Source organism: Balaenoptera physalus, assembly GCF_965194825.1.
Source record: "Balaenoptera physalus genome assembly, chromosome: 4".
Taxonomy (NCBI): domain Eukaryota; kingdom Metazoa; phylum Chordata; class Mammalia; order Artiodactyla; family Balaenopteridae; genus Balaenoptera; species Balaenoptera physalus.
Genome location: NC_138891.1, coordinates 76,953,098 through 76,979,575, shown reverse-complemented (window position 1 = coordinate 76,979,575; position 26,478 = coordinate 76,953,098). Strand labels below are relative to the sequence as shown.

At 40.8% G+C, this 26,478-nt stretch overlaps 1 protein-coding gene across 4 annotated transcripts in view; it reads right to left on the bottom strand.

The window, feature by feature from the left end:
• The window catches only part of MYLK (myosin light chain kinase), a 270,332-nt gene extending 256,217 nt beyond the window's left edge, over positions 1-14,115 (bottom strand). For all 4 annotated transcript variants that reach the window (XM_082460944.1, XM_082460943.1, XM_082460942.1 and 1 more), the window contains exon 1: positions 13,866-14,115. The gene's annotated coding sequence lies outside the window, so the exon portion shown is untranslated. The remainder of the gene's footprint in view (positions 1-13,865) is intronic.
• Positions 14,116-26,478: the final 12,363 nt, after the last annotated feature.

Here is a 26,478-nt window from a genome sequence, read left to right as displayed (position 1 = left end):
GCACTAGGCTGGCATCTGGATGCCTGACTTCCTGTGTCAACCACAACTCTTAGGAAAAGGAGAGAGTAATTAGAAAGCAGCGCCCCACAGACCAAACTTAAGTCATGTTTCCAAAATAGACTCTGAAATGAAACATCAGCCTGTGCCTGCAGTGACAGCGCTTGGGCCCAACTCCTCCACACAGCCCCCATTTCCTCTGAGCCCCTGAGGGGACCATAAAGGGAGGTCAGCAGGGGTACCACGGACACGCACACTTCTTTCCATCAGCCACAAATATTTACTAACCATCCACTATATGCTTGATGGGAGATAAGAGGTGGTACTATACTATGACCCTGCTCCTGAGAAGCTCCCAGCTCAGTGACAAGCTAAGAAACAAAGACATGGACAGGTGCAGACCAGATGCTCTAAACTAAGTGAAGCTTATCTCGGGAATGCAAGGCTGGTTCAACATTTGAAAATCAATCAATGTAATTCACCATATTAACAGACTACAGAAGGGGTGGGCAAACTACGCCCCATAGGCCAAACTGTCTGTTTTTGTAAATAAAGTTTTATTGAAACACAGCCATGACCATTCATTTACATATTATCTATGGCTGTTTCCATGCTACCAAAAAAAATGGCAGAGTTGAATACTTGTGACAGACATTATATAGCCTGCTAAGTTGAAAATTTTTACTACTGGCTCTTTTCAGAAAAAGTTTGTTGACCCTTGATCTAAATATTGGGAGAGAGCCCTTTCACCCATAAAACTACAGCAACTCCAACTCCCTGTACTCTCTGTTCTACAGACCAGGTTGGGAAGCAGATGCGAACATTAGGGTCCCAGACTCTCAGGGCTGGAAGACCAGGCCATTGCCTTCCACAAGGAAAACAGTCCAAGGTACGACTTCCAATCCTCCCTCCCACTGGTCCCACTCCCAGGTAAAAACCTCAGGGCTCTCTGGAAGAATCTGGCAAGACTTTTACTAAAGCTTTCATAATAAGTGCTTGTAGGTGCAGAAAAACTCCTTCTATACCTCCATGTTCACCTTCCCAACCCAACTACCCCCAAAAAGGAGAATTCTGGAGGTCTCAAATCAGTGATCTAAGCTTCCACTTTAGCAAACTAGTAAAGGAAGAGCAACTAAACCAAAGCAAGCAGAAGAAAACAAATAATAAAGAGAAGAAATCAATGAACTTGAAAACAGAAAATTAACAGAGAATGATCAATGAAACCAAAAGCTGGTTCTTTGAAAATATCAATAAAGTTGACAAACCTCTGGCCAGAATGGCAGAGAGCAAAAAAGATACAAACTACAAATATTAGTAATGAAAGAAGAGACATCACTATAATCCCTAAAGACATTAAAAGGATAATAAGCAAATATTATCAACAATATTTGCCCATAAATTCTACATTTTGGATGAAACAAGTTACCCCCAAAGCACAAACTATCAAAAATCACTCAAGTTGGCATGGACTTATATATACCACCAAATGTAAAATAGATAGCTAGTGGGAAGCAGCCACATAGCACAGGGAGATCAGCTCAGTGCTTTGTGACCACCTAGAGGGGTGGGATAGGGAGGGTGGGAGGGAGACGCAAGAGGGAGGAGATATGGGGATATATGTATATGTATAGCTGATTCACTTTGTTATAAAGCAGAAACTAACACACAATTGTAAAGCAATTATACTCCAATAAAGATGTTAAAAAAAATCACTCAAGGAAAAACAGATGACCTAGATAGCCCTACACTTATTAAATAATTTAGTTTGCAGTTAAAAACCATCCCAGAAAACACACCAGGTTCAAATGGCTACACAGGAAAATTCTACCAAAAATTTAAGGAATAAACAATAGCTACCCTATCCAACTCTCCCAGGAAATAGAAGTGGAGGAAACACTTCCCAACTCCTTTTATGAGGTAACCAATACCCTGACACCAAAATCAGACAAGGGCATTATAAGAAGAGAACTAGCCCAATATCCTTCATAAGTATAAATGCACACACACAAAAAACCTCAATAAAATGTTAGTAAATTCAACCCAGCAATATACAAAAAGATTAATAATATATCATGACCAAGTGGAGTTTATTCCTGGAATGTAAGGCTGGTTAATCATACAGAAATTAATTAATGTAATTCAGCATATCAACAGACTAAAACAAAGATCAGCAAACTATGCAGCCTGTCTTTGTAAATAATAACTACTGGAACACAGCCATGCCCATTCATTTATGTATTATTTATGGTTGGTTTCATGCTGCAATGGCAGAGCTGAGTCACTGATTAGAGACCTTGTAAGAGTTGAGTAGAGACCCTATGGCCCACAAAGGCTATAATATTTACTCTCTGGCTGCTATGATCTGAATGCTTGTGTCCTTCCAAAATTTATATGTTGAAATCCTAACCCCCAAAGATGATGATATTAAAAGGTGGGACCTTTGGGAGATGCTTAAGTCATAAGGATGGAGCTCTCATGAATAGGATTAGTGCCCTTATAAAAGAGATTCCAAAGAGATCCCTAACCCATTCTACCATGTAGAGGACGCAGGAAGAAAGTGCTGGCTATGAACAAGGAAGAGGACACTCTCTAAAACTTGACCATGCTGGAACTCTGATCTTTAACTTACCAGCCCCCCAAACTGTGAGCAATAAATTTCTGTTGTTTATAAGTTACCCATTCTGTGGTATTTTGTTATAGCATTCTAAACAGACTAAGACACTTGCCCTTTAAGGAAAAATCTGCCAACTCTTGGACAAAAAAAAGATATACATGATCATTTCAATAGATCTACAAAGAGCACTTAAAAAAAATCATTATCCATTCAAATTTAAAAATCTCAACAAGCTAGGAGTAGAAGGGAACTTCCTCAAAATAATAAGGAATATCTACAAAAATCACACAGCTAGCATCAAACATAATGGTATGAGACTGAATGCTTGCCACCTAAGATTGGAAATAAGACAAAGATGTTTATTTTCACCACTCCTTCTTAACATTATACTGAAGATCCTAACCAGCACAACAAGGCAAGAAAAATAAATACAAGTCAAATAAATTAGATTGAAAATAAAACTGTCTTTATTCACAGATAACATAATACTTGCACAGAAAATCCCAAAGAATCTAAAAAAAAAGCTACTAGAACTAGTGAGTTTAGAAAGGTCACAAGATACAGGGACTTCTGTGGTGGCGCAGTGGTTAACAATCTGCCTGCCAATGCAGGGTACGTGGGTTCAAGCCCTGGTCTGGGAAGATCCCACATGCCACGGAGCAACTAAGCCTGTGCACCACAACTACTGAGCCTGCGCTCTAGAGCCCACAAGCCACAACTACTGATCTCGCATGCCTAGAGCCCGTGCTCCACAACAAGAGAAGCCACCGCAATGAGAAGCTCACTCACCACAACCAAGAGCAGACCCCGCCTGCTGCAACTAGAGAAAGCCCGCACACAGCAAAGAAGACCCAATGAAGCCAAAAATAATAAATAAATAAATAAATTTATAAGAAAGGTCACAAGATACAAAGATCAATATACAAAAATCAATTGTCAGAAAGAGAAAAGCTCAGGGAAATAGTTAAGAGGCAGAGGAGGGTTGAAAATTGGTTCTATAACTCAGCCTCCTAAATTACATATTTTTATGGTGTTGGTTAACTTCAAACAATTATATACCAATTATATTAATTTCCAAATTCTATAGGTACATATTTTGGTATACTTTATCCTCTGATTTAAATCTTTTTAAAATCCACTGAAATAACATGTCAGTTGTATTTACAGTTGACCCTTGAACTGGGTTTAAACTAAGTGGGTCCACTTATACATGAATTTTATCAATAGTAAATACTACAGTACTACATGATCTTCAGTTGGTTGAATCTGCAGATGCAGAACCTTAGATAAGGAGGAACCACAGATACAGAGGACTGACTCTAAGTTATACACGAATTTTCAACTGCAAGGAAGGTCAGTACTCCTAATCCCCAAGTTGTTCAAGGGTCAACTGTACTAGCAATGAACAACTGGAAAACAGAATTTTACTGAAAGTGCCATTTACAATTACACCAAAAATATGAAATACTATTGCTATTAGTCTAGCAAAATATGTCCAATATTTACTATGCTAAAACTACAAAACACTGATGAAGAAATCAAAGACCTCAATAAGTGCAGAGATGGAGTTTATTTATGTATTAGAAGACCCAAAGTCGTTAACATGTCAATTCTCCCTAAACTGATCTACAGATTCAATACAATACTAATGAAACTTCCAGCAGGATTTTATGCAGAAACCAATAAAATGATTTTAAAATATATATGAAAGGCAAAGATATAGAATAGTCAAAACAATTTGGAAAAGGAAGAACTAAGTTGAAGGATTCACACTACCTGATTTCAAAACTTAAAATAAACCTACAATAATCAAGACAGTGTGGTATTGCTGAAAGGATATACACATAAACCAATGGAACAGAATAGTCAGAAACAGACACACACATATATTCTCAACTGATTTCCAACAAAGATACAAAGGCAATTCAATCTTTCAAGGGGAAGGATAGTCATTTCACTATGGTGCTAGAGTAACTGGACATCTGTATGCAAAAATAACCTCTATCTATACCTTGCTCCATGTACAAAAAATAACTCAAAATGGATTAGACCTAAATGTAAAACCTAAAACTATAAGACATCTTAAAGAAAGTACTGGAGAAAATCTTAATGACTTCATATTAGGTAATTCTTAGATACAACACCAAAAGAATATATTTTTTCAATTGATAAATTGGACCTCGGCAAAATTTAAAACTTCTGCTCTGCAAAAATAGACTTTGTTAAGAGAATAAAAAGACAAGCTATAGACAATGAGAAAATATTTGCTAAACATGTCTGGACTCATGTCCAGAAAATGAAAAATTATATCTCAAAACTCAAACTGAAACAAAGATGCTCAACATTATTAGTCATTAAGGAAATGCAAATTAAAACCACAATGATAAAAGTATACCTATTAGAATATCTAAAAATTTTTAAAAGTCTGGCAATACTAAGAGCTGACAAGGATGTGGAAACTGTAACTCTTGTACATTGCTAGTGGGAATGCAAAATGGTGGAGCCACTTTGGAAAACAGTTTGCCATTTTATTATAATACACCATATCACCCAGCAATCCCATTCCTATTTACCCAAGTGAAATGAAAATCTATGTTCACATAAAAACCTGTACACAAATACTCATAGTGAATTATTCATTATCACCCCAAACCGGAAACAGCCCTAATGTCCTTCAACTGGCTAATAGAGAAATACATGCAATGAAATAACACTCAGTAGCATAAAGGAATGACCTACTGGTATACCCAACAACACAGATAACTCTCCAACACATTGTGCTAAATGAAAGAAGGTAAACTTAAAAGGCTACGTACTATATGACATTCTGAGAGAGGCAAAATCATAGGTACAGAAATCACATCAGTGATTCCCACTTAGGGTCTTCAGGTGGTAGAAGAGTTGACTATAAAAGTGCCCAAGGCGGGCTTCCCTGGTAGTGCAGTGGTTAAGAATCCGCCTGCCAAATCAGGGAACATGGGTTCAAACTCTGGTCCAGGAAGATCCCACATGCCACGGAGCAACTAAGCCCATGCACCACAACTACTGAGCCTGCACTCTAGAGCCCACAAGCCACAACCACTGAAGCCTGTGCACTTAGAGCCCATACTCTGTTACAAGAGAAGCCATGCAATGAGAAGCCTGCACACCACAAGGAAGAGTAGCCCCTGCTCGCCGCAACTAGAGAAAGCCTGCACACAGCAATGAAGACCCAATGCAGCCCCCCAAAATTAATTAATTAATTAAAAAAAAATTTTTTTTAAGTGTCCAAGGCAATTTTTGGAAGTGAGGGATATATTCTGTATCTTGATTGTGGTAATGCTTATATGACTATCTATGTTTGTCAAAATGTAAAGTTGTACACTAAAATAAGTTAATTTTATTATATGTAAATTATACCTCAATTTTTCTTAATAAGAAAAAAATGTCTTAAAAATGATTCCGAAAAAAAAAAAAAATGATTCCGGGGACTTCCCTGGTGGCACAGTGGTTAAGAATCCGCCTGCCAATGCAGGAGACACGGGTCCGATCCCTGGTCCGGGAAGATCCCACATGCCACGGAGCAACAAAGCCGATGCGCCACAAATACTGAGCCTGCGCTCTAGAGCCCATGAGACACAACTACTGAAGCCCACGCGCCTAGAGCCTGGGCTCTGCAACAAGAGAAGCCACCGCAATGAGAAGCCTGTGCACCACAATGAGGAGTAGCCCCCACTCGCCGCAACTAGAAAAAGCCCATGCACAGCAGTGAAGACCCAATGCAGCCAAAAATTTTAAAAATTAAAAAAAAGAAAAGATTCTGTCATGATACAGCATGGAAAAGAAAAGTTATTGTGTAACTAAAACAATGCCTACCACTTGTCAAGCAATGGAATCAAAGGCAATAGAAACTGCCACATTTATCAGAATAAAGCATAGACTTTTCAAAGATAGGAAAAGTTGGTGTCACTAATTCATGTGCAACACATGATCAGTTGGGTACTGAACAATAGTTTTTTCAAAGCTTCCAGTTAACTTTCAGAAGAAGACATTTAACTTTTAGCAACATTATTTTCTTATAGAACTAAACCAGAGCTAAAAGTTTAACCTAAATGAAATGTCGATAAAACCCTGGTATACTTTAGTATTCCTCAGAATTATTCTGTCGATCCTAAAGGGGCTGAAGATGCCAAAATCGTGGGCACACACAAAATCAGCCAAGGAAAGCAAAGACAGTTAATAGTTCTATCTCACTTATGACCGTAAATGCAAAAAAAAATTCCAATAAAGCGTTAGAAAATCAAAGCCAACAAGGTGTTTACAAAAACTATACATGACCAAGTATTTACTCAAGAATTTATCTTAGGAATTCAAGGATGGCTCAACATTCAAAAATCATGAGCACAGATTATCAAAAACAGCATTTTATCTTGAAGTCTTGTGTAATTCTGATCGACAAACACAATTCAGAAGGATCTGAATACTTTGTGATAATGATGAAGAAAGTGAATATGAAAAAAAGCATATTGAAATTTAGGAATTTTTCTAAAATTGTGTATATTAAAGGAAGTGTTTTTTTTCCCCTAAGAATCTAGAAAGTGATATGAATCTTACAGCCTATGGTAACTTGAAATCAAGAAAATATGGGAATGTTATCTCCTTTCACTATACAACTATTATCTTTTTTTTTCTCTTCAACTAGCCTGAGTTGGTTTCTGTTAATTTTGAAGAATCTTTCCTAATACACAAATCAAAGAAATAATTACATAGTGAAAAAGCAACCAAGATTGATTCTCAAATCTGGCTGACATTGGAAACACCTGGGGAGCTTTGTAAAAACAGAGATTCTCTGACCCCACCCAGGTCTAGGCTGGGGACTAGGAGGCATGGATTATTTTGCCAACAAGGCTCCCAAAGGAATTTTGTTATTAGTGGGTTCTGGAAGACTGCTATTAGGAGATAAAGGCTTTAGGCATGTCTTTCCCTTGAAGTTTTTTCAGTGTGGTTGTAGATATAAAAATTTTAGCATGAATAAAACTAAACAAGTAAACTTTCCATAATAATATATGACTTGTCACCATCAAAAGAATTTTACAGGAACAAATTCAAGGTTCCTACGGAAGTTCAAATGAGGAGGAGAACTTGAAGTTCAGGAGGTCAAAGGCAGTCTCCATTTTGGGGCAGTGACTGACACGTATTCGGAACTTAATTCATTCCCTGAACAAATATTTAAGGATAGAAGAACTTGTCAGACAAAGAGGCAAGTGAAGAATATTCCTGGAGAGGATAAACTCATAAAGGCAAAGAGACAGGAAAGTGGATTCAGGGACAATAAGTTAATAAGTCTCGTTGCCTTGGAGGTCAGATTACAGAGGCCCTTGCGCTTCAGGTTAAGGCTGTTCTGTGAGAAGCAGGGAGCCACTGAAGGTTTCTGAAGGTGGAGTGACACAGCCAGACTGGGCTTTAAGATTAACAAAGCAATCAAGTGTAAAATATATTTGTGCCACAGAGAAGCCAGTTTAGAGTCCAAGTGTGAGCTAGCAAAGGTCTGGTCGTGAGCAATAGCAATATGAAAGTAAAACCCAGGGATTCTCTCTGCCTGGGATAACCAGAGGAGGGGGTAACCACAGGAGGAGGGGCTGAGTGACCATGGTCATCTGCAACCAGCTGGTGCCCTCGGTGACTGTCCAATCACAACAAAAAGCCTGAGAACCCCCTAAAACACTTCAGTTGAAATGCCATGGGGTAAAATCAGTAGCAACTGCATTAACTGTCTCATGCCCAGCATGAGGCCCTACGATGAAGACAGAAGCTTCAGTAGTAATAAGAGGAAAGTTATAGGCACACTGAAACAGCCTATCGCCTCTTCTTGAACATATCCATTTCCACAAGGTTACCAACCAAGCGACTGTGCTCTGTTGACACTAAAACAAAAATATGGAATGAGAACTTAACCTGGATAATGAGGAAGGGTAGAAACAGGTCCGTTTTAGGCACATTCTCTGAATAGGCTTAGTACTCCGCAGGAAAAATGCATAATGTTTAGGAGAAAAATAGAACAGTTGTGCCTAACCATGAGGTAGATGAGTGGAAAGTACCTTCTCTGGGAGCAGCAGATGGGAGATGCCTTAGGATCTTTCTTGAACACTCCCACTCACTCACTAGCCAGGCCTTCAACCCAGATGTCCAGGCACCTGTGGCGTGCCAGGTACTAAGACTACTTACCGGTCTAAGAGTAAGAACACGGAGACAAACCATGGCCTTTGCCCTCAGGAACTCGAAGCCTAGTTCCTAGGGCCACCACACCTATGACTGCATCGCAATAAAAGTTACCAAGCACTTGTTCATCTGCCCACGGCCTCCTCAGGCAAGCAGAGAAGGGGTTCCCCTCTCCATTTATATACGTCCTTGCAGAGACCTGGACAGCGCTGGAGCTGACTCCAAACCACGGCCTCTTCCTGGTTTGTCACACAGCCTCAGGAGACATTCTACCTAGTCCAGCCCTAAAAAAAGAGAAGAGCATTCCTGCCAGGGTCAGTGCAGATGGCCAGAGCCTCCAACTGTTCATAGGGTGAAAATTCCTGCGAAAGATGGTACATTCCAGAGTCAAGGCAGACCCAGAAGACAGTGTCAGCCACAGGTGTCGAGTCTAGCTATTAGGTGGGATGGGGGCTAGGACTTCAGGGATGGGTGGAAGCTGTGTGGGCAGATATAAGGTACGCAGGGGCCCTGGCAGCAGACAGATGGCAGTGATCACAGAGTCAGGCCAGATAAGGAACACTCACCCCTGCTCCCCAGGGCACCCTCAGACTAAAGAGGACAGCCTTCAGGGACTTTGGAGAACCTGGTGGGACAGATGATAGAACCGACATGCATCCATTTCTCTGGCCGAGGTCAGGCCTTCCCACCCCATCACCATCCTCCAGCAGGGTGGAGCGATAATAACTCTGGCTGTTTCCGGTTCTGCCACCCAACACCTTGGCCTCTTAGACGAGGTTGTCCACCTCACTATAACGCAGGTGTCAGGTGGACTGACAGAAATGAGGCATGAGGAAAGAACACAGAGCCCCGGGAACCCAAAAGTCTTCATGGGATGGGCTTTCACTCTGGCTATAGATTTGCCTCACATAATTTTTGATCCAGTATAAAGTGAAAACAAAATTGTTCCAGGAATATTCTGGGCAGCAGAGGGAAAACACCCCTAAAATAAATCTCAGGACAAGCTGTCCTGCATGGTTGAGAGCTCACCACAGGGTCAAAGGTTCTTCACCAGGTTCTAACAAAGGAGGAGCTGAGAGCGTCTGGACACTGGAACCAAGTGTTCCCACCTTCTTCTCTTCGGGCCTGTACCCACCTTCCCTCCTCCTCATCTTCGAGGCCTTTCCTTATCACTCCAGCCTCTGAAATTCCCCCAAATGAGTCTGTACCACAGAACTTATCCCTGTTTTCTAATTATATACGTCATACATGTTAGCTGTTTCCCCACAAAAACCCAAAGTCTCTTGGGCATACTACCTTCCTTTTATAATCCTCCACAGGGCTTGATGGAGAGGAGGTCTGTAATTCTGGTTTGTTGGCTGACGTACAGGTCATTCCACAGACCTAGCAAACACTACTCAATATGTGGAATAATGGGTATTCCTTCTTTTGTGCCTCCTTATATTCACATATTCATTTCATTTTTATAACCACCTTCATTGTCAGAAGAAGCAACTGCAGTCAGCCCACAGAGGTTAAATACCATACCCAGGAGCGTCCAGCCAGTAAGTGAACAGCATGGCTCTAAACCCAAGTTTAACTCCAAAGATCACATTCTACTCTCGTGCTGCCTGTCCTGCCAGAAATCTGACGGAGAGCTACTCTGTACCAGAAATAGCAATCTCTGAAAACAAAAAACATAAGCAGCATCCTCAACGATGAAAGCTCAACAGTGTAGCTATTTGGTTCCTGAAAGATTCTGAGAACTAACTCATAAGGTCCTGCATTAACAAATCAGCATCCATCCCGATCTGGGGGCCCAGAGTCCGGGGTTGGGGGGAGGAGGGCGGAATCAAGCAGCAGATCTGAAAGAAAAGGAAATCCTCTCCTCATCCCGTTTCTTTTGTCTCCAGAGGGCCCAAGGGAAGAGGGGAGGGGAGAAAGGGGGACAGAAGTACCAACAATGGGGGGAGGGGACAACAGTGGGATATTCAAGAAGCCAGATCTATACATAAATTCCCACAGCTCCCTTGTGGGGTGTCCATTGTGAGCATTCACCCTCAGATAAAAGGGACGGTGAGCAGGAGGACAATGTGAGCATCTGGAAACCCAGCCTTATCCCCACAAGCTACAAACAGGGAGCAATTCTTACTGGCTCTCCTCCATTTCACAAGGGCTGCAGCCCTGACAACAGGTGCATCCAACAGGGCAGGAGGGATGCATCTGCTGACCTGTAGTGACAAATACTGAGGTCCACCCACCTTGAGACTGTAAGAATTGCATTTGCTCAACCTGTTGGCTTAAAACAAATGGAAAAGTATGAAGCCAGAACTCAATAAAGAGACAAGGGCATTCAGCTACGAACGGCACAGGTGGGAGAGGCTCACACAGCAGACCCCGGCCCAGCACACTCACCTTTCAGTGCTTGTGGAGTAGGAGGCTAAGGGAGCAGAAGGAAGGGGGCAGAAGTCACATGGTGTCCACATGCAGACAGTCCTACCTCACGTCCTCTGGGTGCAGTCTCTGGCGGTCAGAGGAGAATGACAAATAGTCAAGTTGGGAGAGGACAACGTCTTCTGTTGGGAAAGGTTACTTTCTAAGGGTTGTGCTCTAAATTTCCCTACATTTACAGAAAGGATAGGACAGGAGGCTTTTAAGAATGAACAATTTCCCAATCAGAGTGTGTTGGTTTGAACTGGGGGAAGGGCAGTTAGGCTTCCAAGCGGCCCTGGTGTATATTTCCAGAATACCAAGAAGTGTTGGTCTCAGAAAGATACTAAATAAAAGTCCACATGTTCATGGGATCTCTGTACCCCTACCTCCAGGCTGGGCTGCATTCTCAAATTGTCACCTCTTGAACCTCTTAAAAGGCAAAGAGCCAATAAATCAACTGTTTCACAGACTCAGACTCATATTTTGGGGGAGAAAGCAAGGGGTCATTCTTGTAGACACTGAGTACACGGTGACCCCAGAACATTCACAGTCTATTCCTCTGAGGCTGGGGCAGAACTCCCCAGATACGATCAAAACCCCTCCTCCACTTGTGGCACTGCAAGGGCCTGTCTCCTAACCCCAGCACCACCTGGGGCCAGCCTCCTTTCCTGACAAGCCTTCCCAGCAGACTCCCCTGCAGCTGCCAGCCAGAAGCCCCTACCCTATGGTGACTACACCTGTCTGTCTAAGGTCCAGGCAGCAGGTGAGTCCACCTAAGCTTACCAGTTAGACCAGGAACTTCCCCAGGGCCTAGTCTGCTCTGTACATGTCCCCCAAGATCTAACCCCTGAGGAAAAAGTCTCCTGATGAGAGGATCAGCAAACCTCATATAAAGAAAATACTCCAAGGCCCCAGCTACCCTCTCCTCAGTTATTTAGTTATTGCACAAAAGAAACTGAACACACAAATCCTTTGTCACTGTGGGGTAGTTTTCCTAGCTCATGCCTAGTAGTGCATGAGGACCAGCATTATTTTGTATCATGAGTGAGGGGACAGAGAGGCACATCTTGGTGAAAAGGCTCTTGTGCAAGTCCCTAGAGTACCCACTACCCCATCCAGCAGCCAGCGTCCAGCCACTCCCCACCCAGGGCCAAGTGCCCAGGCTCCTCCCTGCTCTGGATGAAGGCTACTGGCCCACTTAGGATGGGAGACAAAGAGCCAACCTCACTCTGGGCATGAAGAAAGAACATTCCATACCAGCCTAGGGCTGCCGGCAGCATCACCTTCTACATCCCTGCAGTATGCAGGGCAGGGAAAGAGACTAGACAGAGGATCACCGAAGAGAGAAGGGACAGGGGTCAAGAATTTAAAAGTACAGAGATGGAGGGGAAGAGGGAAATAAAGTGAAAAAAACAAAAATAAAAAACAAAAACAAAAACTATTTTACTAGAACCTGAAATGCCTTTTAGGCACCCAAAAGCACCTACACTTCCCCCAGAGACTTGCACTGTGGATCCCCAATGCTTTGAAGTGTGAGGGGTTCCCTAAATGGTCCTCTCAAGCCCCTCATTTGCAAATAACTCATTGACAAGTTGTGCATTTTGACAAAAGATTGCACTAAATCAGGGAAGAACCTACAGCCCCAGCTGGAAGGGGGATGCAACGCTAGGCAGGCTCCCGAGGGCTTGGGGGGCACAGGGGCGGATTGCACATACTCTGCTCTTTGCACTTGGGGAGAGGAGGGATGGTAAAACCAGCGGCCTGAGGCCTGGCACTATTCCCACTGCCCGGGGGTTCCCCCACCAGGGCCCAGCTCCTTCAATTGCAAGGGCTATTTTTACCCCTTCTAGGACCCAAAGAAGCTGGGTCTTTCTCCTTCAGGTTACTATATAGAGGATGTGCTCTCCCAACAACAACAAAATGCTCTCCCCATCAGCCCGTCTTCACATCTGCAACACCACTCCAAGAAATTCAGCCCTTTGGGTCTTGAAGAGTGTAAGTAGCCACAAGTTCCAGGGAGGAGTTCTGCCTTAACCATAGACAGCTAACACCTGGGAATTAGTTTAGCCTAAACTTTCCAACCGCAATGATCTGCGAACAAGGGTCCTTCAACCATGAAACTCCGCTTGAAGACAAGGAGGCAGAGCAGGCGAGGGGCTTCAGTGAGGAGCAGGGAGTGAGAGCAAGACTGTGACGCCCGACGCCCCAGTTTTGCCTGGGACGCCGGGGCTGCCGCCACTGCCCTCTCTTCCCAGACTCGCATTTAGGCTAAGAGGACTTTCACGTGGCACCTCTGCCCCCGCAACTGGGAGAAGAGCCCACCTCTCTTCCTTGAAGGCTAGCGGCGATTTGCAGCCCTCAAATCAAAAGCGCCCCCTTCGGATGACGCCTATAGAGACAACCGCGTAACTGTCCCCAAGCACCTCACCTTTCAAAAGAAAACCGTGCTGCCTGGAAACGCTGGGGTCGCCGCCTTACGCGCCACACCCCGCCCCAACTCCTCGCCGCACGTAGGAACCCCTCTCGAACAGTGGAGCCAGGGGCAGGCTCCCGAGGGAGGGGGTCCCGACCCCGGGACCCCCGCCCTCGGGGAGTGACTCCCAGGGACCGCGCCGGGACAAAAGCGTGGGGCGGGCTCACTCACCCGCGCGGCGAAGGCGGCCCGGGAGCCGAGGCACGGCGCTCGGCGGGGGCGTCCCGGCCACCGGCGCGCAGCGCAGGTTCAGCGCTCAATCCGCCGCCGGCTGCGGAACGGGCGGCGCGGGGAGCCCGCGAGGCGAGTCCCGCACGGGACGGGGCGGGGCGAGGGTGAGTGGCCGCTGAGAAAGCGAGCAAGTGGGAGAGCAAACGCGAGCGTGCTAGCGACTGAGAGCACGACGCTCCGAGTCCAGACCCAAAAGGCCGCCTCTGGCTCACACGCGCTGATTTGCATGTCATTTGCATAGCGCTCTGGGAATGGACCTGCGGTCCTTCCGCCACGCCTACCCGCCCTCCTCCCCCGGGTCGGGAGAGGAGAATCCGGAGCAAAACCGAGCGCCGGACGTCAGTCCACCTCGCCCTTCCCCCGACACCGCCCCAACTCCTCCTTGCACACCGGACTGGTGGCCTTCAGGGTGTTTTCTCATGTTTTCCCGTGGAAGACCACTCGATACACAAAAGAAGAACACACACTTGAAAAAGTCTGTAGACTTTAAAATTAATTTTTTCTTTGATGTGGCTATCAAAAACAACAACGAATCGAGTAAATTCCCCCAAATGAATGCAATTTTGGTTTTTGGACAAAGTATCGCGAAAAACTTGCTCATTTTCAAAATTGGACACAAGGCGCAATTTTGTTCTGCCTGGATAACATAGTCCTTAAAAAGGCGGGTTCTGGAGTTGAGAACCCTTACCCCTTACTTTACAGCTGCAAAATTTTGGGCAAGTTACTAATCTCTGTTACTCCGTCTTCTTATCTCTAAAATGGGACAGTCTGCCTCATAGGAATGTAAGGCTTCAGTGAGATAAGCCAGGTAAAGCGCTTAGGATAGCGCCTAACAGAGTTTACTTTTTTTTTTTTTTAATTAATTAATTTATTTATTTATGGCTGTGTTGGGTCTTCGTTTCTGTGCTAGGGCTTTCTCTAGTTGTGGCAAGCGGGGGCCATCTTCATCGCGGTGCGCGGGCCTCTCACTGTCGCGGCCTCTCTTGTTGCGGAGCACAGGCTCCAGACGCGCAGGCTCAGTAATTGTGGCTCACAGGCCTAGTTGCTCCGTGGCATGTGGGATCTTCCCAGATCAGGGCTCGAACCCGTGTGCCCTGCATTGGCAGGCAGATTCTCAACCACTGCGCCACCCGGGAAGCCCCAGAGTTTACTTTTAAACGTGCGAGTATGATCTATATCTACTTAATGGAGAGGCAATCAGACCAAGGCGAGGCAAAAAAGAGGAAGGGAGAGGTAGGGGAAGAGGCTATAGAAGGCAAAGAGAGAACGGCCTAAGATTAGAGACAGTCTCTCAAAGGTTCAGGCCAGGGTTCCCCCACCCAATTCTGCTGTTAGGCTAACCAGACCCAGCTCTGAGAAAGCATTTCTATATCTTCTTTCCCTGCAGAAGATCCAGCTATGAATGCATTTTGAAACGTTATCATGGGACGTTCTGGAGAAATATTAAAAATGTTCAACACAGCTACTTCTTAAAAAAAAAAAAAAATGAATCTAAAGGAAGCAAAGTCTGTTCTGTGGTGGAGAGTCCCAGATTGGGAGACCTGAGTGTTAGACCTGGTGCTGGCACTAGCTTCGTGGAGCTTGCGGGAGTCACCATCTCTGGCCCTCAGTTTTCTAATCTGGAAAATGAGGAAGCTCCTTGGGATGTTTTTTGTTTTTTTGTTTCTTTCAGGCATCTTCCAGCTCTGAAACTTTAGCCCCAGGGTTCCTCTGATATTTTCCTTTGTTGTGTGTTAAGAATCCCTGATTGGTTTGGAGGATAACTACACAGCCTTTTCAAAATTAATATTTTTCCTCTTGCCTAATATTTAGTTTGCATCTGATATGAAATATTTTGTAGAGCTTCCTGACCTCTTCATTTGGACTCTTTCCTTTCCCCCCCACCCCAAACTGTTTATTCCAGGTAAAGGAGTACTTATTATGCATTTTATAGTAAAATAAAACACAAGTACAGAAAACCACACAAAACAAATATATAGATTATATAGACTGGTGAATTTTTATCAGGCAAACATCCTTGCAGTCACCACCCAGGTCAACAAATAGACCTCTGCCAGCCACCCCAGAAGCCTCTCCATGTGCCCCATCCCTATCCCTATCACTTTTGCTAGTTTCTTTACATAATTATCTCCCAAGTTGCATTTTGCCCATTTTTTTTTTTTTTTTTTTTTTTTATTTATTTATGGCAGTGTTGGGTCTTCGTTTCTGTGCGAGGGCTTTCTCTAGTTGCGGCAATTGGGGGCCACTCTTCATCGCGGTGCGCGGGCCTCTCACTGTCGCGGCCTCTCTTGTTGCAGAGCACAGGCTCCAGTAGCGCAGGCTCAGTAGTTGTGGCTCACGGGCCTAGTTGCTCCGTGGCATGTGGGATCCTCCCAGACCAGGGCTCGAACCCGTGTCCCCTGCATTGGCAGGCAGATTCTCAACCACTGCGCCACCAGGGAAGCCCAACCATATATATATATATATATTTTTTTTTTTTTTTTAACTTGATGTGCCTTTTAAGCCTTTTGTTACAGTTTATCTGTGGAAGGACAGTAGGCCTTTTGACCTGTGGAGTTTCCCACAGTCTGGGAACCGTATTTTAATAGGGTACTTCAGCATATTCCTCTGTCCTCTGCATTTCTCGCAAACTGGCAACTGCCCCAGAGGTTTCACCAGTCTGAGGTTCCATCTGTCTGGCAAAACTGTAGATGGTGGTGTGTTCTTTCATCAGGAGGTTGGTAATGTCTGGTTTTGCTCTTTTTCTTTTGAGGCTAGCAGGTGTTCATGCTGAATACCTAGAACCCTGAATTAAGTCACTGAGGGCTGCAAAATGATGATATTTTAATTCTATAATTTTGTTTTCATTTATTAGCTGAATAAGTTTATAAGGAGATGTTTCCTCTCATCCAGTATTTTGTTACCATGAGATAAGTTCATAAGAGAAAATTTGGATAAATACTTACTTTTTTCTTTTAATTTACCCCAGTTTTCAAGATAATGAATTGGTTCTCTGTCATCCTCAAAAGGTGACTTAATTAGGTTTCTTAGTGTCATTATAATTCATGGATTTACATATAGTTGATGTGTTTCAATCTACTGTAATTCTAATCTTTATTAAAGCTCAAATTGTCCAATCTTTGGCCAGTAGGTATCTTCCTTGCTACCTAGTATAACAAGATGTTCCAGGCTCATTTTGTACATTTGCTGCTCCAGACCTGGAATCAGCCATTTCTCCAAAAGAAGCACTAATTACGTTTATTTATTGATACCTTTATTGATATGGACACTCAGGGGTGTTCATTGCTACTAGGTTGATAACTGTTTCTAGGTCTTTTCAATAAGTAGAATTAGGATAGAATATGTCACGAGTTCATGTTACTATTTCTAATTCAATTTCAGGACTACAGTGTTTTAAATTAACCCCTGCTAAATTACATCAGGATCTCAGAAGAAATTCCACATGGAGAATTCCGGTTCTCAAGAATTTACAAATCCACCAGAGGGCAGACAGCAGAAGCAAGAAGAACTACAGTCCTGCAGCCTGTGGAACAAAAACCACATTCACAGAAAGATAGACAAGATGAAAAGGCAGAAGGCTATGTACCAGATGAAGGAACAAGATAAAACCCCAGAAAAACAACTAAATGAGGTGGAGATAGGCAACCTTCCAGAAAAAGAATTCAGAATAATGATAGCAAAGATGATCCAGGACCTCAGAAAAAGAATGGAGGCAAAGATCAAGAAAATGCAAGAAATGTTTAACAAAGACCTAGAAGAATTAAAGAACAAACAAACAGAGATGAACAATACAATAACTGAAATGAAAACTACACTAGAAGGAATCAATAGCAGAATAACTGAGGCAGAAGAATGGATAAATGACCTGGAAGACAGAATGGTGGAATTTACTGCTGTGGAACAAAATAAAGAAAAAAGAATGAAAAGAAATGAAAACAGCCTAAGAAACCTCTGGGACAACATTAAATGCAACAACATTCATATTATAGGGGTCCCAGAAGGAGAAGAGAGAGAGAAAGGACCCAAGAAAATATTTGAAGGGATTATAGTTGAAAACTTCCCTAACATGAGAAAGGAAATACCCACCCAAGTTCAGGAAGCACAGAGAGTCCCATACAGGATAAACCCAAGGAGAAACACGCTGAGACACATAGTAATCAAATTGGCAAAAATTACAGACAAAGAAAAATTACTGAAAGCAGCAAGGGAAAAACGACAAATGACATACAAGGGAACTCCCATAAGGTTAACAGCTGATTTCTCAGCAGAAACTCTACAAGCCAGAAGGGAGTGGCATGACATATTTAAAGTGATGAAAGGGAAGAACCTACAACCAACATTACTCTACCCAGCAAGGATCTCATTCAGATTCGATGGAGAAATCAAAAGCCTTACAGACAAGCAAAAGCTAAGAGAATTCAGCACCACCAAACCAGCTCTACAACAAATGCTAAAGGAACTTCTCTAAGTGGGAAACACAAGAGAAGAAAAAGACCTACAAAAACAAACCCAAATCAATTAAGAAAATGGTAATAGGAACATACATATTGATAATTACCTTAAATGTGAATGGATTAAATGCTCCAACCAAAAGACACAGGCTCACTGAATGGATACAAAAACAAGACCTGTATATATGCTGTCTACAAAGAGATTCACTTAGGACCCAGGGATACATACAGACTGAAAGTGAGGGGATGGAAAAAGATATTCCATGCAAATGGAAATCAAAAGAAAGCTGGAGTAGCAATACTCATATCAGATAAAATAGACTTTAAAATAAAGAATGTTACAAGAGACAAGGAAGGACACTACATAATGATCAAGGGATCAATCCAGGAAGATATAACAATTATAAATATATATGCTCCCAACATAGGAGCACCTCAATACATAAGGCAAATGCTAACACTTATAAAAGAGGAAATCGACAGTAACACAATAATAGTGGGGGACTTTAACACCTCACTTATACCAATGGACACATCATCCAAACAGAAAATTAATAAGGAAACACAAGCTTTAAATGACACAATAGACCAGGCAGATTTAATTGATATTTATAGGACATTCCATCCAAAAACAGCAGATTACACTTTCTTCTCAAGTGCACATGGAATATTCTCCAGGATAGATCACATCTTGGGTCACAGATCAAGCCTCAGTAAATTTAATAAAATTGAAATCGTATCAAGCATCTTTTCTGACCACAACGCTATGAGTTTAGAAATCAATTACATGGAAAATCCATAAAAAACACAAACACATGGAGGCTATACAATATGTTACTAAATAACCAAGAGATCACTGAAGAAATCAAAGAGGAAATCAAAAAATACCTAGAGACAAATGACAATGAAAACATGATGATCCAAAACCTATGGGATGCAGTTCTAAGAGGGAAGTTTATAGCAATACAAGCCTACCTCAAGAAACAAGAAACATCTAAAATAAACAATCTAACCTTACACCTAAAGGAACTAGAGAAAGAAGAACAAACAAAACCCAATGTTAGCAGAAGGAAAGAAATCATAAAGATCAGAGCAGCGATAAATGAAATAGAAACAAAGAAAATAATAGCAAAGATCAATAAAACTAAAAGTTGGTTCTTTGAGAAGATAAACAAAGTTGATAAACCCTTAGCCAGACTCATCAAGAAAAAGAGGGAGAGGACTCAAATCAATAAAATTAGAAATGAAAAAGGAGAACTTACAACAGACACCGCAGAAATACAAAGCATCCTAAGAGACTACTACAAGCAACTCTATGCCAATAAAATGGACAACCTGGAAGAAATGGACAAATTCTTACAAAGGTATAACCTTCCAAGACTAAACCAGGAAGAAATAGAAAATATGAACAGACCAATCACAAGTAATGAAATTGAAACTGTGGCTAAAAATCTTCCAACAAGCAAAAGTCCAGGACCAGGTGGCTTCACAGGTGAATTCTATCAAACATTTAGACAAGAGCTAACACCCATCCTTCTCAAACTCTTCCAAAAAATTGCAGAGGAAGGAACACTCCCAAACTCGTTCTACGAGGCCAACATCACCCTGATACGAAAACCAGACAAAGATACTACAAAAAAAGAAAATTACAGACCAATATCACTGATGAATATAGATGCAAAAATCCTCAACAAAATACTAGCAAATAGAATCCAACAACACATTAAAAGGATCATACACCATGATCAAGTGGGATTTATCCTAGGGATGCAAGGTTTCTTCAATATACACAAATCAATCAATGTGATACACCATATTAACAAATTGAAGAATAAAAACCATATGATCATCAAAAAAAAAAAAAAACCTTTTATATATTAGCAAATAAAATCCAGTAAAAAAAAAAAAGGTTAATATATCAAGTAACTGACCAAGTAATGTTTATATCAGGAATGCAAATTTGGTTTTACATTTGGAAATACATTTCACCATATTAACAGAGTAAAGGAGAAAATCCATATGATCATCTAAATAGAGGCAGGAAAAAACATATAACAAAAATTTAACAACAAATTTGTGAGAAAAACTATCATCAAATTAGGAACAGAAGAGAACTTCCTCAATCTGATAAAGAGCTTCTACAGAAAAATATAGCACTGACGCCATGCTTAGTTATCACACTGAATGTTTTTGCTCTAAAATTCGGCACACGTCAAGATTGTCCTCTCTCATCAGTCTTATTCAACATTTCAGCAATAACGTGTAAAAAAGAATTAAAAGACATTCAGATTGGACAGGAAGAAGCAAAGGTGTCTTTATTTGTAGATTTCATAATTGTTATTTTTAAAATGCTAAGAAATATACACCAAAACTATTATATTTAATAAATAGAAAGAAATTAAAGATGATACAAATAGATGGAGAGATATACCATGTTTTTGGATTGGAAGAATCAACACTGTGAAAATGACTCTACTACCCAAAGCAATCTACAGATTCAATGCAATCCCTATCAAACTACCACTGGCATTTTTCACAGAACTAGAACAAAAAATTTCACAATTTGTATGGAGACACAAAAGACCCCGAATAGCCAAAGCAATCTTGAGAACGAAAAATGGAGCTGGAGGAATCAGGCTCCCGGACTTCAGACTATATTACAAAGCTACAGTAATCAAGACAGTTTGGTACTGGCACAAAAACAGAAATATAGATCAATGGAACAGGATAGAAAGCCCAGAGATAAACCCACGCACATATGGTCACCTTATCTTTGATAAAGGAGGCAAGCATATACAGTGGAGAAAAGACAGCCTCTTCAATAAGTGGTGCTGGGAAAATTGGACCGGTACATGTAAAAGTATGAAATTAGAACACTCCCTGACACCATACACAAAAATAAACTCAAAATGGATTAAAGACCTAAGTGTAAAGCCAGACACTATCAAACTCTTAGAGGAAAACATGGCAGAACACTCTATGACATACATCACAGCAAGATCCTTTTAGACCCACCTCCTAGAGAAATGGAAATAAAAACACAAATAAACAAATGGGACCTAATGAAACTTAAAAGCTTTTGCACAGCAAAGGAAACCATAAACAAGACAAAAAGACAACCCTCAGAATGGGAGAAAATATTTGCAAATGAAGCAACTGACAAAGGATTAATCTCCAAGATTTACAAGCAGCTCATGCAGCTCAATAACAAAAAAACAAACAACCCAATCCAAAAATGGGCAGAAGACCTAAACAGACATTTCTCCAAAGAAGATATACAGATGGCCAACAGACACATGAAAGAATGCTCAACATCATTAATCATTAGAGAAATGCAAATCAAAACTACAATGAGGTATCGTCTCACACCGGTCAGAATGGCCATCATCAAAAAATCTACAAACAATAAATGCTGGAGAGGGTGTGGAGAAAAGGGAACATGCTTGCACTGTTGGTGGGAATGTAAATTGATACAGCCACTATGGAGAACAGTATGGAGGTTCCTTAAAAAACTACAAATAGAACTACCATACGACCCAGCAATCCCACTACTGGGCATATACCCTGAGAAAACCATAATTCAAAAAGAGTCATGTACCAAAATGTTCATTGCAGCTCTATTTACAATAGCCAGGACATGGAAGCAACCTAAGTGTCCATCATCGGATGAATGGATAAAGAAGATGTGGCACATATATACAATGGAATATTACTCAGCCATAAAAAGAAATGAAATGGAGGTATTTGTAATGAGGTGGATGGAGTTAGAGTCTGTCATACAGAGTGAAGTAAGTCAGAAAGAGAAAAACAAATACAGTATGCTAACACATATATATGGAATCTAAAGAAAAAAAAAAGGGTCATGAAGAACCTAGTGGCAAGATGGGAATAAAGACACAGACCTACTAAAGAATGGACTTGAGGATATGGGGAGGGGGAGAGTTGAGATGTGACAGGGTGAGAGAGTGTCATGGACATATATACACTACCAAATGTAAAATAGATAGCTAGTGGGAAGCAGCCACATAGCACAGGGAGATCAGCTCGGTGCTTTGTGACTGCCTGGGGAGGTGGGATGGGGAGGGTGGGAGGGAGGGAGATGCGGGAGGGAGGAGATATGGGGATATATGTATATGTATAGCTGATTCACTTTGTTATAAAGCAGAAACTAACACACCATTGTGAAGCAATTATACTTCAATAAAGATGTTTTAATAAATAAATAAATAAATAAATTTACCAACATGAGAGAACAATAGGTTAATATACAAAGATTAATTTTATTTTTAGTTACTAACAATAAATAATTGGAGATAAAATCTATTGAAAAAAAAAGAATTTACGGGATGATGAAATTAGAATATCCCAATTTACTACTTTGTTTTATTTCATATTAAACACAAAATAATGTCAAAATAACAATATTAATACTATCACCACCAATTCTAATTGTTGAAAACAGTTAATTTTTGCATATATTATCCATTTTATTATAATTGGGCTCTAATAGTTGTCAGCTTCTATAGCTAGCCCGTGTGTACTATAATCTTCCTCATTTAGCCCTCATTTAATCTTTTGTTTTTTTTTTTTTTTTTTTGGCCATGCTGCACAGCATGCGGGATCTTAGTTCCCCAAACAGGGATTGAACCCATGCCCCCTGCAATGGAAACGTGGAGTCCTAACCACTGGACTGCCAGGGAATTCCCAGCCTTCATTTAATCTTAGTTCCATAGGTAAACATATATTTAATCCTCATCATTAATTCCTTATGTCTCTCTAATCTAGCCATTTTGGTTGTCTGAAAGCTTGTCCTCTGTAGATTCCTTAGGATGGGCTTGTGGAAAGAGTATTCCCTGAGTTCTTTTATGTTGATTACAATATGTCTATGCCATTTATACTTGAAGGTCAATTTTACTGGATATTTTACTTGACTTGCATTTTCTTTCCTTGAAAATCTTAAATATGTTTTGCCACTTACTTATGGCATAAAGAATTGCTGTTAAAAAGTTTGATAGTCTACTTTTCTATCCCTTTTAAGTTACATGCTCTTTTTGCATAGATACTTAAAGAACTTTATCTTTTTTCATTAAAGTCCAGTAATTTTACTAGAATATGTATATTGATTATTCTGGTTAGCTATTTCTCAGGTAGACAGTGTGTTCTTTCAAAATGTAGCTTTAAACATATATATTAAATTTCTCTATATTTACAATATATATTTAATTTCAGGAAAGTTTTTCTTTAATTATAATTTTAAATATTTGTTCTGTTCCCTTGCTTTAAATTGCTTCCCTGGGAACTTCCATTATCAGTATGTTGGACCTCTTTTGCCTGTCTTCGATATTTGTTCCTTTCCCTCAAATACTTTGAATTTCCTTCTTCATTTCTTTTTTTAAAAAATTAATTAATTAATTAATTTTTATTTTTGGCTGCCTTGGGTCTTCATTTCTGCACACGGGCTTTCTCTAGTTGTGGTGAGTGGGGGCTACTCTTCGATGTGCTGTGTGGGCTTCTCATTGCAGTGGCTTCTCTTGTTGTGGAACACAGGCTCTAAGTGTGCGGGCTTCAGTAGTTGTGGCACGCAGGCTCAGTAGTTGTGGCACATGGGCTTAGTTACTCCGCGGCATGTGGGATCTTTCCAGGCCAGGGCTTGAACCTGTGTCCCCTGAATTGGCAGGCAGAGTCTTGACCACTGTGCCACCAGGGAAACCCCCTTCATTTCTTTTTGATTTTAAAACTTTCTCTCCTTTTCACCTTCTCTTTCAAGGTTTTTCTTGTTGTGTTTCTTTGCTCTTGTGTCACTTATAGTTTAATCTTCATTTCTCAAATTTTTTTTTTTTACTATTCTAATTCTTCTTTGAGTGCTGATCCAATTTCTGAGTTTCTCTAATTCTGATGTATGTTGTTCTTATGTCACTTTCTCAATGACTTTTAGCTCTCTTAGGATATTAGAGCTTTGATTTGTTTTTTGAGCATATCTTTCTGGCAGGTATTCATTGTAGGGATGTTAATCTGATCTGATCCTTATTCCCTTTTTTTTTCTTAGTTTTGCCTGAGAGTTGACCTTGACTCTTTTCTGTTGTTCATTTTAACATGAATTTTATTTTCCTGAACTTTTAGAAGGAGATTTAATCCAGATAGCTTTTTTAACTTCACAGAACTCTCCATTTTGTTGTTTCTGTGGAGTGTTAAAAAAATTTTTGGTGGCTGGATTTCTGAGATTTCCTGGCTTTGCTCCTCTCACTCACTTTTATCTGGCTCTTCCTTTTCCTTCAACTCTGTTTTCCCTATCATGTCAATTTTTTTTTCACTTTTTAAAAATTGTGGCAAAATATATATAAGATATACCATTTTAACCATTTTTAAGTGTACAATTTAGTGACATTAAGTACATTCACAGTGTTGTATAACCACCACCATTATGTATTTCCAGACCTTTTTCATCATCCCAAACAGAAACTCTATGTACATTAAGCAATAACTCCCCATACCCCCTTCTCTCCAGTCTGTGGTAACCTCCATTCTACTTCCTGTCTCTATCAATGTGCCTAGTCTAATAGATACCTCATATAAGTGGAATCATATAATATTTGTCCTTTTGGTGTGGTTATTTCATTTAGTGTAAAACAAGGGTCATCTATATTGTACCATGTATCAAAACTTCATTTATTTTTATAGCTGAATAATAATATTCCATTGTATGTATAAACCAAATTTTGTTTATCCATTCATCTAGTGATGGCCGCTTGAATTGTTTCCACTTTTTGCCTATTGTGAATAATGCCATTATGAATATTGGCATACAAGTATCTGTTTGAGTCCGTTTTCAACTCTGTTGGATATATATTTAAGAGTGGAATTGCTAGGTCATATGATAAGTCTCTTTATAACTTTTTGAGGAACCACCAAACTATTTCCATAGTGTCTGTACCATTTTACATTCCCACCAACAATGCACAGACGTTCCAAATTCTCCACATCCTCACCAATGTTTTTGAGATTTGAGATTTCTTATTTGACCTATGTGTTATCTAGAAGCATATTGTTTAATCTCCAAGTATTTGGGGGCATTTTCCAGCTATCTTTCTGTTATTGGTTTCTAGTTTAATTCTATTGTGGTCTGAGAGCAGACATTGTGTGGTTTTTATTCTTTTGAATTTAAGGTGTGCTCTAAGGTCCAGAATGTGGTCTATCTCGGTGAATGTTCCATGTGAGTTTGAGAAGAATGTGTATTCTTCTGTTGTTAGATAGTCCATAGATGTCAATTTTTTCCAGGTGATTGATGGTGGTGTGAATTCAACTATGTCCTTACTGATTCTACCTGCTGATACATCTATTTTTGATAGAGAGGTGATAAAGTCTCCTACTGTAATAGTGGATTCATCTATTTCTCCCTGTAGTTCTATCAGTTTTTGCCTCATGTATTTTGTTGCTCTGCTGTTACGCACATACATGTTAAGGATTATTATGTCTTCTTGGAGAATTGACCCCTTCAGCACTATTTAATGCCCTTCTTTATCCCTAATTTTCATTGCTCTGAAATCTGCTTTTTGTGAAATTATTATAAATACTCCTGCTTTTCTTGATTAGTGTCAGAATAGTATATCTTTATCCAACCATTTACTTTGAATTTGTATGTGTCATATTTAAAGTGGGTTTCTTGTAGACGGCATAGAATTGGGTCCTGTTTTTTGATCCACTCTGACAATATCTGTCTTTTAAGTTGGTGCATTTAGACCATTGACATTCAAAGTGATTATTGGTATAGCTGGGTTAATAAGCTACCATATTTCTTACTATGTTCTATTTGTTATCCTTGTTCTTTTCTCTGATATTCACTGTGAGAACCAACTTGGGGTATTGAAGGTGAAGCACAAAAGTGTAGGCCACTTCCCCACTCCATGTCCGGGTCCCCCTAAAGTTTTTAACTCTTAGACGCATCTACACTGAGCTTCCATCAATTTGTCAATTGATGTCAATTTGACAATTGTCAATTTGTCAATCCAGGTTTTTCCTCCCTGGTGCTCATTCCTGCAGAGGTGTCTGTTCATGGGTTTTTGCTCCAGTAAGTTGTGATTCTTTGTCTCCATCTGTTTGTCTCT